We start from the raw sequence: 12,117 nt of genomic DNA, 5'->3' as shown, positions 1-12,117 counted from the left end.
GCCTATATTTCGTCTAGTGATCTAAGTTTAATGGCCTTCCTTTTTTCCCACTGCGTTTCTCTCACTTGTCGGGAACATGATAATTATGAAGAGTTTGTTCGCAAAAACCGATAAGTAGATTTTTGAAGATTTTGAAGTACGATCTCTGTCATAATGTACAAAATAGTATATGGTCACTACATATAAAGGTACACTTTTGAAGCTATGGTCAAAATAAGCAACATTTTTCTTATTCAATTCTCTTTATTTTTCTTGACCTTTAATCGCAAATATCTCCATTTGGCAAATATGGACTTATCGGTTTTTGCGAACAAACTCTTCATATCCAGCTGTTAGAGTAATGATCGACAATAGATTTGAAAGAAAAATAGCATTGCTATATATTATGGAAACATGCAGTTCGATATGTATGTTGAGTAATGAAGAAGTATAATAAGGCCTGCATTACAAAGTTTGTGTTGCCTTCTTGGAACGACCTACTTTGCTTGTTTTATAATGAATTTTTATACTATGGACAGCATCTTGAATATCATGTTGAATGTTAGTAAAGTGCTTTGAATCTTCAGCTATCTGCAATATGCACTGCAATTACTATTTCACTGTTCACGGATTGGTGGTGCTAAATCGCCTAATTCATTTTGCAACTTTTATAGACCTAGTGAGCAAAATATTGGTAATTACATTGGGGATATTATACGGCAGCCCTATACGAAAATAGGTATATATTATGTTCTTATATTATGTTCTTAAGTAGTTTGTCAAACTGCGTTAGTTATTGGATTATGTCTCATATTATGATCAACGTCTTCATCTATCTATTTCTCCATAAAAGAAAATATTATACTTAAATCGATCTCTGTAATCGTGCCACAAAGGGGTAACTTCTTCCTTCAAAACAAATTGTTTTAAGTGAAAGAAAAAGAGATGAAATATGTAATCATATCACATTATTATAAATCATAACTGCGAAAAAATTAAGAGTGACGCAGCATTCAATTTGTTAAACGTACGTGAACCAGTCCAAAGTCGAACATTAAAGTCTACCAATGTTTGGCTTTTCTCGAACATTCACAATCGAAACCTGACCAAACAAAACTAACAAATCAAAATCGCGGAGTCAACACACTGGGGGAAAAAAAAGAACAACCAAAGAAAACGAAAAAAAATAAGTCCGCGTAACACAGCGCATCACAACAGTTTACATGACAGTCAACACAATGCGAGCACATTAGTAAGCCTATAATATCCTTGAACTGCTTTAGTGAATCACTCCAATTATTTACCGCACCATATTTGGGAGCACATGAGCGTTCATGACTTCACAGAAAAGTCGATATTATGATCGAACCGGAAGTAACTTACGCGCCGTTCAAAGATAAAGAATTTGTCTTGCTCGTCACAAGGTTTCGATTTCAAATCATACAGGACCCACCCCCTTTTTTATCAATAGCGTTCTATTATGTCATGCGAAAGACATTCGCGACTGATACGTCAAGGTGCATTCAACCGCAGCTATTTCCAGCAGCCTCGCGACTTCTCGCTTGCTCAGCAGAGCGTGCAAGCTGTGCGTTCGACGTACTGAGAACTACAATAGAGGGCGTGCATAGAAGAATCGCATCGCGTCGTCGTCGCGTTTTTGTGTATCGTACGATACACAACAGTGCTGGAACGTTACGTGTGGGAACGCAGGAGTGTAACGTTAGATGTACTTCACCTTCTTCAAAAAACGGGATTAAAAAATCTTTCGGCTTGTCGTGCATGACTTTTACAGTGCTACAGAGATACTGAACACCGTCATCTCGTCACTACTACAATCATATCTTGGTAAGATTGTTTTTAGCCATTTTATGAATTGATGTAGTTATCTCGGCTCCTTGTTTCTGAGTCAACGTGCTGCTATGTTGACTGGCGTGTTGGTGCATTTTCCACGGGGGGAGTTATGGCGTCAGTGGCGTGAAGCTCTTGGTAGCAATGTACACGGATTGTGTGGATGGTGCACAGAGAGCAGAGTTTATTCGTCATGCCTCATTGAAAGGCGATTTGAAGACTATGTAGACTCTATCAAGTATTAAACATTGAAAATGTAGCCAATATTTTCTTCTCTTCTGGAATAGTTATGTCATTTCTCCATTACGTGTGCAGTAAAACAGAAATTGTGACACTGTGTGCACTACTTGCCACTACATACACATACAGAGTCAGTAATTTTAAGGACACTCAATCATTCTGGGAGATTCTGTAGCCGTTGTAAATTTATTCGACATTCTAGCTGACAAATTCCCAATTCCTTGATTGCAGGTACAGTCAAATCAATCTAATGACGTTTACAAAGCAAAGTCTTGTTGCGACTTGTAAAAGTCAAAGAGACTTTCATATTTTATAGTAAGCTGTATAACGTAGAGTCTATTGTAATTTTGTATTGTTAATGACACCTCCCCCCCCCCCCCCCGAATAAAAAACAACATTCTATTGTGCATTGTAATTACTATGGTATTTTGAAGGAAGGCACTTCATCAAATGGAGACAGAAGCCTACAGCTGTATTCAGGAGAATTTTTACCTTACGACGGTCACGTTTTCTAGTGACTTTTAACACTCGGTCTCACTACTACCATTACGTACATGACTGCATGGGTGTATGCAAAGGGGGGGGGGGGGGGGGGGGGGTCGGAAGGGTCGTACGACCCCCAAAAAACTTTTTCAAAAGGTCCACTTTTTGTAAAAGACATTTTTGTTTTTCGAGGGCTTTTTACCCTATCTATATACAACAGGAAAAAAAAGTGACCAGGGGCCCGTTGCATAAAAGTTACTGTTGTGGTAACTTTGCCATCCAATGGTAACTACCATGGCAACAATACTCAACAGCCAATCAAAATCAAGAATTCCATGGGAGTTTCCACTGGATGGCAAAGTTACCATAATAGTATACTTTTATGCAACGGGGCCCTGGCAGGTGGTGTTCCAGCAAATTGTCAAAAACCTCGTAAATCCCGTAACTTAGTTTTAATCTGCCATACGTTATTTCTAATGCTTAAGCCGCACTGCCAAGTTTACCGATTTTCCTGTCTCCCATCAGCAACTCATCAAACTGGTTGACTAGACTACACACTTACAGCTGGCCTACTATTACTCGCGCCTTACCCTATGACAACCGCCACGGCCTGCCAGCTGGGCGGCGCAGCAACGCGCGGTTTCTTGCACTCGCCTGCTCCTTACTTGCTTCTAGGACACTGCTAAAGAGGTTCTAGAATCCTTTCTTACTACATTCGGAGGCAAAGTTGGGCAGGATTGACTATCTTTGAAAGTATCGTCAACTCTTGCTCTGGAATACTCGTATTAAATGGTCCGCAAAACTTTTTACTATGTACTCAGGAAGGTGTAGCTAGTCAGCAACTTTTTTTAAATGCAGTTTTCAACTTTAATACCGATTCACGAACTTGTAAGTGACCAACACAGGTTTTATCACCAATTTTAACGTAAATGGTTTTTTTTAAGTATGTCTAAAAGTCACTTTTGTATGCACCAAATGGCCCCATTTTAAGATATAAGATTCAAAAACTCCCTACCGTGGGAGTGGGGACACCCCCCTCCCACACCCTCCCCCGCTCGGTCGCTCCGCTCCCTCGCAAAGATAGAGGTCCAAAAATTGTGATTACGAACCCCCCACAAAAAATCCTGGATACACCCCTGAACTGTCAGTGTCACCTAACTATTTGGGCAGCATAAAAACATGAATGGTAGTCGTCTCTCTTTTGAAATGTCTTTCATGACTGTTAATGCCTAAGTCTTTGGCAAAGAGATTTTTCTTACTGGAAATTTTGATGTTTAATGATTACAGTACAATGATGTTTTGGACTTTTGTAACATGAGTATGCACTCCATGATTTGGTTACTCCTTGGTTGCTTGTGTGCTACACTAACTGTTAACATTATGTCTTTCCGCGCAATAGTAGAGTAATTATAATGGATAAAGGGCGTATGGCAAATTGAAGGCCTCCACCATATGGACTGCCATCATATCAGAGTCGTTATATTGAAATTTTTTAAAACCGAACTAATAAACAATTAAAATGTATGATGTTGCTGTCTGAATTTAAATGTCATTGTAATCAGAATTTTGTTGTACATGTACTGTATTTGTCACAATGGCAGTGCACTGTATCTAGACCCTACAAATTTGTTGTAAAATGTAAGCTCTTTGGTTAATGCTGATCTTATTCTACAACAATGTATATGGTCCCTTCAGAGAGGGAATCAAAAGGATGTGTTTTGCACAAGAAAAGGTTCTTACATCTAGTATAATAAAATTACAGTGCTGGTTCAGCACAAACATCAACCTACTGGACGACCTCAGCTGGACTTGAGTTTTTCCCCTTTTATATCAATACAATAAACAGCTCAATTATTTGCGATACCCTCATGGCCATTCAACGCAGGATTTTTATGGATGCAAGTGTTTTCTCACTTAGTATGTTCCTGGGACCAAAGTGCTAATGTACTGTACTTCGTAGATGTACACTAGTGAGTGAGCCGCATTGTTAAATTGTCAACAATAATAGTAGAATACAAACAAACTAGAACAAATGTGCATACAATTCAGACTTTTGTATTTCAAAACAACATTTGAAGGCATGCACAGTCTTATGTCACTTGTGATCCTTGTCAGACGATCTTGGCTCATCGGATCACACCCGACATGTCTGACACTGACCTGATAGTCGACCAACACAAGTCAGATTCATCAGACTGCAGTCCAATACACTTCGGATGGTGGCCGAAAGCAAAAAACGTTACTTCCGACATTAGTCATCTGTATATTCGCAAGTGCTTTGAAAAGTAGAATTTTCATACAACAAGATTGCATGTTTGTACAACTGTACATCTTGAGGTTAAAGAATCTCCCTTCTGATAAAAGACATACAACTTGTACAGTTGCCTGTTTTGTTCAGTTTCAAATGAATAATAAAGATTCATGTGAACAGCATAACACTCAACATTTCAGCATCTATGCTTGGAAGTTGGTACTCGTTTTTTTTAATACATGTTTTCTGGTTCAAGAATTGCTTCCTGTTTTCAGGTTTTGTGGCCCATCAAGTTTTTCATGTCGTCTAGACTTTAGGCAGTTTGTACAACTCGAGCTGTAAAGTTGATGCATGCACTAATTGTGTTTGCTCTAGCCCCAAGGGCTCTAGGTTACGGTCGTGGGATCGTAGGGATTGTGGAAACCTTGTGTGGATGTGTCATCAGTCACTGTGTCTGGTGCCAAGGATTGTTCAACACGGCTGTCATTAGGCACGTAATGCCAAGCAGCAATGGATCTAAAGAGAGAGGGAGGTTCACATTTAAAGTTAATGGGAATGAGTATGAGTATACATACTATGTAGGATTGATTGTTGTTCGTCTCTAGGATCACATGTTTACATTGTACTTCTCACCTGTCCATATTTTGTTGTGATAAACTACCAAGTACAATATTGTACAATTTTGTAATACAGTGCCTTTGTTTCTGATGTTGTTTTCCCTTAAATCTGTGAAGACAAAGAACTTGCACTTTTTAATACTCAAACAGTAGAAGGAATTGTATGTAAGGAACTGAGAGGGAAAATATACTGCATATAAAGGCTGCTGATACTAGGACTTTGGTTTGAGCCCCCTTGCTGCTGCAGTCGTGCTCCTAGGCAAAGAACTTTATCATCGCTGCTTGATTCTTTGGATGGGACATAACAGCTTGCTTTAATGTTCAAATTGTATTTAACCGCATATGTGACATATCATGATGCAAAATTTATGATGATACAAAATGCTAACTGTCTCATACAATGTACTGGTACAGCACAGCCATAACAGTTCCCATGTAAAATTGTAAGGAGATCATAAAAAGATGGGGTTTGTGAATGAAAATGATGGTTCAACTCAACTTGAGTACACAATAATGTCTCATTCATCGTCAATGAAATCGGTGCCTTTAATAGTGATTTAGATTTTATGAACAGGCGATGCTGTAAAACCAGTGCTAGAAAGTGCAATGACATGTGATCCAATCATCCAATTCTATCTTTCATAGCTACATGTATAGTGGGACTGAATTTGCTTGCAACACAGTCATGAAGTGTCACTCTGGTTCTTTAAAGGCATAGTGTAATTAACAATTTGCAGATGAAACAAAAATCCAGCATTAGTGCTTCAAAATAATCCTAAAATGTGAGTTAGGGATAGAAACAACCTTGAATGTAAAAATTTGAATCAGTGTTACAATGTAAGTATACAAAATGTGAACAATAGTTATAATGAAATGCTTCAAGACTATTAACCGTCTACAGTTATGGTTTATTAAGGAAAATAGTGAAATCTCCTTGTATTTTAGGCTTTATCGCTAGATTTTTATATGGTAGGATGTTTTGTGATACAACTGACGTACATGTACACATACAATTGTATGCATCAAATGTGATAGATCTCAAACATTTTCTAAATCACTGCTCCCAATGGTAAACAGGACCTTTAATTTTAATAACAGTTGTCTGAAGATTTAGTGCTGAATTACTGAAGACAAGCAAGAAAGGTTTAACTTAATAACATTATTTTCAGCATATTGCTGTTGACTCGTGATTACAGGAAAGACAGATAAACATTCTATTTTTTTTCTTTGCTTGTGTTTTCCTCAAATTTTGCAATCCATTAGTACTCTAAGCTGGAAACCTTGGTAAAGCTTAGCACTGTTTTTGGCAACAAGCAGTCTTGTGGTGAAGCAGTGCCAAGTTTTTTCCCCCACATATTTTGTTCACCTTGTTGTCACTGTTGTTTCTCCCCCATTTGTCTGGTGAAACTTCAATTAAAAAGTGCACCATTTATGATGAAAAATCGCCATTCTCGCGTGTTTATAGCGTCCATGTTGATATCGTCTGGCCATTACGCAGAAATGCAGCTGGCCGTACTTTGATCACACGAAGCCGGAGGGCAAGCGTACCTTTGGTGATTATCCTATTAGTTCATGATGTCAAATCCATCTGTTGTGCTAATTCATCTAAAATAAAAAAAAAAGGGGGGGGGAGGATTTGCATAGACTGCATGTAATTGTAATTATTAAAGCGGCTCACAAGTCAAGTGTGTGTACTGTAGGAAGTATTTTGAAGCTAATAACTTCCTCTGGGGAAGAGGAGAGAAAAATGGATTTGAAATCATGCCACATGGGAAATGATGACATGGTGTGTGTAATTTCACTTTCATGGCCAGTTTGCAAGAATTCACTTCTTTTTTTTTCCTCCACTGCTGTTCAAAGAATTGAATGATGCCAACATCAGCATCATTCAGTTTTTCATGGAAGCTAGTGACAAGAGTAAGTCACAGTTGCCATGGAAATGGAAAGTTGAATACTGGCTTTTCAATTTTGAGAAATGAATCAACAACAAAAAGACTACAGGTATGCATGAGCAGGTGTCAGACTGTCTGTTGCTCTTAACTAACACACGATTCTGTCGGGAGCATCCAAGAGAATGGGACAAGTTTAAATAGTTTACACTTGCACATTGTAGGATGCTGGACACTAGCCCACCTGCCATATTGGCAAGTACAGGGGAATGCTTATCAGTATTAAAGGCATAATTTACCATTTGCAGATGAAACAAAAACCCAGCATTAGTGCTTCAAAATGGTTCTAAAATGTGAGTTAACTGGATAGAAACAACCACTGTGAAAATTTGAATAAGTAAAGTCGATGTTAAATATTGGTAAATATACAAAATGTGAACAATAGTTTTAATCAAAATGTTTCCAGACTAAACCGTCTACAGTTACGGTTTATTGGGAAAATACTTATATTCTAGGCTTTATTGCAAAAATTTTATATGGAAGGGTGTTTTGTGGGTACAACAGACCTACCCATCTACATGAAAGTTGATATCTTGAACATTTTTCAAATCACTGCTCCCAAAGGTAAACTGGACCTTTAACACAGATTTTTGTTTAAATTTTGTGCAATGCTAGTAGCAAGAAAATGAGTCTTATATCTGTTAAACCTAAACTGAAAAGAAATAGGCTTTGTGAATATGATGTTGTAATACAATCTATGTCAGATGATACAGTGTAGTATTAAACTGCCCCCTGATTTAATATTGGGGTGTCTCTTATTAAAGGTACAGTTTACCTTTGGAGCAGTGATTTTAAAAATTTTCGAGTTATCACATTTGATGCATGTATAGGTCAGTTGTGTCGCAAAACACATCCTATCATATGAAAATTTTGTAAGAAAACAAAATACAGGGAGATATCACTGTTTTTCTCATTAAACCATAACTGTAGACTGTTTAGTCTAGAAACAATTTCATTATAAAGTTCTGTTGTTCACATTTTGTATATTTAACAATACTTACAAATTGATTATCCTGATTAAAATTTTGACAATGGTTGTTTTTGTGCCTCACTCACATTTTAGAACTATTTTGAAGCACTAAAGCTGGGTTTTTGTTTCATCTGCAAATGGTAAATAATGCCTTTAAAATTGTTACCACAAGATAGTACTTATGTAGACTGTGAATTTGAATGCGATTCACTGTGACCATGTATGCTTCTAGAATTCCTTACACAGTGAGGTTTTGTGTCTTCAACCTCCACGACCTCTGCCAATATTTACCTCCGAATGCCCGCTTCTTGGCAAACTCCGCCGGCCAAGCGTCTGAAGATTCTGTTCTGCATACCTGGCTTTTCACAAACTTTGTGTAAATTACTGTTTGATGAATAGAATGTACACAACACGCTTTCCCCGATCGATATTTTCCCCCCATCTCAGTGCTGTCTGTGTTTGATTACACAGAGCACTGAATAAAGCAATCAAAGGTACCGGTATTCAGAAATTCAGATGTAAAGTCCAGTGTATGTACACTGTAGCGTATTACATGTGGGGGGGGGGGGGGCAAAATGTCTTCAAAATTATTGAAGTTGACCCCTCTGGCATTTCGGAAAAGCAGAGTTAACACAAGCAATGGGAAAGGAAAACACTCGGGCATCAGCCAAAGTGCAAAGAAATTTGCGAGATATTCAGGCGACCTGTCGACTGTTAAAAAACAGTGGACGTTGTTGACCGTACTCATTATCGATGCGCAAGATGGACACTGCCCGCTCATGGATTCCTGATTTTGTTACAGGCCTTGGTGCACATAGTGATACTGTAGCGCTGCATTTTCTCTGGTTTGGATTTGGATTTTAAGCAGCATTCTTCTATTTAGTGCATGCTGATTTATTATATTTCACAGTTTGGGACATTTTTCGTAATGGGATATAATTTTCTCTAGAGTTCTTAGAGCATGCTCTCACACTTCTCAAATTTAAATTTTAAGGGAGAGATTCCCTTTGATACTTTCCCTGATTTCTTGTCAGACTATTCCTACTTGTGCTGTCTGAATGTTGGCAGTCCTGAATACTTTACCCCTTGAGGATGAGTCCCGAGTGTACTTGGGCAAGCGTCCATACAGATGGGAAATGCGTGTTGTAGCAAATTCAAACTCTCCTCAATGGGTTAATTAATGTAGGGCCTACCCAGTTCCAAGATGAAATTAGCCGATATATTTTCATTGGTTTTGTGTTTTCAGTTACGAAGGGTTTCAAAACAGTGTTTGTCTTTGTGTCTCTGTGTAACAGGGATGCCAAGTTCAAAAAAAATTTATGAGTGAGATTTTCATGACTCGGAATCTCAACGAGCGAATGTGCACGCAAGCGAGGGTGTTGGAGGGGTCCAACCCCCCCCCCCCCCCCCACCCCGGTGGCCTCCCACAGTAGGGAGATTTTTCGATTTTTTAGCTCTTAATGGTGCGGTCAGGTGCATACTTAAGTGACTATATTTTATTTATTTTGAAAGACAAAAGGATGATATACCTTCAATTTGAGCTATGCTCATTATTAGTTGCCCAAGTTGCAGACTTTGCCCGATGTGTGAGAAAAATGGGTGCCATGCGTGAGATCGTGAGACGACCCCTAAATGCTTTAGTCTCACTCAGAATGCGTGAGACTTGGTAGCTCTGGTATAATGACAACTGTACGATGATAGCCTGACATTGTTCTGGTGCATAGTGATTTATTCTGTCAGATTTTATGTAGCAGACTAGCAATAACGCTTTCTCCATTTGAATGGGATTTGGGGATTTACATTGTACGTTGTATTTCTCCAGAGAACTGTTGTACAACTGTAAAGGTCATACATTTTCTTCGTGCAAGGGTTAAGATAGTTTTCCCCGCTTCTTCAACATCACCCCTGTCACTTGCTCTACCTCTTCTTTCCCATGTTATTGTGTACAAGCTACATCGTAGTGGTGGTGATATAAATCTGATCTACTCTATGGCAATAAACAAAATGGGACTTGGGCAATGTGCACATAGCCTTGTACAAGGCTTATCAACATTTATTTTTGTCTGCAAGGACGGCCCAGGCTTGTATTGAAGGTGATTGCCCGTCTTTGTTGTGGTTTAGACACAAAACACACGCACAATGGGTCTGGCAATTGGGCACCCTTTCAAGATTTTAAAAGTGTGTGTCTGTTTGCGTAGTGGGTCTATCAGTTGTGTGATAGACTGGAGTTCCCATTTATTGTTGGCCTGCGTGGCTGATTCTTCTTGTTTTGTTTCCCAATATTTGTGTACGGTATGAATCACTCCTTCAGGTGAATTTTGTTAACCTTTTCTGTGTAAGGACTTTAGACAGTGCATACAACGCTTTGAAATTTTCTGTGCCAGTCACCACTCAAAGCATGCAAAAGTGTTACTGTTAAGGGGTAATACATGTACCTGGTATTTATTTTAACACAGCGTGGATTTAAAACGACTTTGTTTTTAGATTTGGATGTTTGTTCTGAATGATTGCAACACGTGTTCGTATGTCAGAAATGTTTTTACCTGTGGGTTTATGGAACTACCGATACCCTTTGATGGTGGGTTGTAAACACTCCTGTCTTGTTGACTGTGTTCTTCAAAGGTTAAACCGTTACAGCCACGCTTGTATTATGAAAACTGCTTTGTTGATGATCCAGTCAGCTGCTGTTGTTACTGGAATCTATTTCACTCCCCGTCTCTGTCAATGAAATTGCTCCTGGGTTATACTCACCAACATTTGTATAAGGTCCAGTTGCAGATTTGCCGGTCAGATCGTGTTGCTGACCTGTAGGACAAAACCTTTACATGATATCACAGGTGAACTGATTCAAAGTCCAGTCTTGTGAGGGTGTGTTCACATGTCCAAAGGGATTGTTGCAACTCGAAATTTCGTCATGCTCTTGTCTAAAAATGTTTGCACATGTTATCAAATTGAGGATTTATGGTTAATCTTATGAATGTGGATAAACTATGATGCTGTCACTTTTGTCACATTCTTCATCATAATGCACAATTCGGTACAAAAAATATGTGCTGTTTCGTAAAAAGGATGATTTATGTGTGTAATGACAATGAAGATAGTGGACTTCAGGATCTGTAGATCACAATTTCAACAAATATTCTTTCTCTTAAAGGTGCATGGTCCCGGTGTTTTAGTCAAATGCGTACGCGGGCGCATGATGCAAGTTTCCTATAGAGACCTACAACGTACGCTATCGACTCCTCTTTAGTGCTTATGCTGTGGCCCACTTCCCCGAGTCCGAAGAAGTCCGATTCACTGTACATACATGTACATGTAGTCAGTGGTCCGATCACAGTTCGGCTCATGATTCGGCTGAGGGGGATGACAGCTTTAGCAAACTTCTTTTGTGATGTCATAATAACAAGCACATATGCACACATTCTAGCATTACTACAGACTGCGTGATGTGCAGGGAAGACAACGAAGGCAACGTTACTTACAAATTGTAGCAACACCTATGCACTTTACTCTTGATGACAGCTCAACTTCGGCAATCTTCGTATCAATGCTAACGGTGATCGGCAGTATCATCAACAGCACCCTCTACACTATCGGAACTATGCACCTTTAAAACAATTCATCAGCTATACAGATGTAGATGTAGCTGAGGTGCATGTAGAGACTTTGTTTTGATGTAAATTCGCACTGCTCATTATTAATTTGAGGAGAATAGAAGATGGCGATAGACTGTAGCTATTGATATCTTGCTCAAAGCTTATTGCAACTTCCCTTATGATA

This window comes from Diadema antillarum, unplaced genomic scaffold (genome assembly GCF_040938485.1).
Source record: "Diadema antillarum isolate AM-2024a unplaced genomic scaffold, OU_Dant_1.0 seq00000507_RagTag, whole genome shotgun sequence".
Taxonomy (NCBI): Eukaryota; Metazoa; Echinodermata; class Echinoidea; order Diadematoida; family Diadematidae; genus Diadema; species Diadema antillarum.
Note: the sequence above shows the minus strand (reverse complement) of the source record.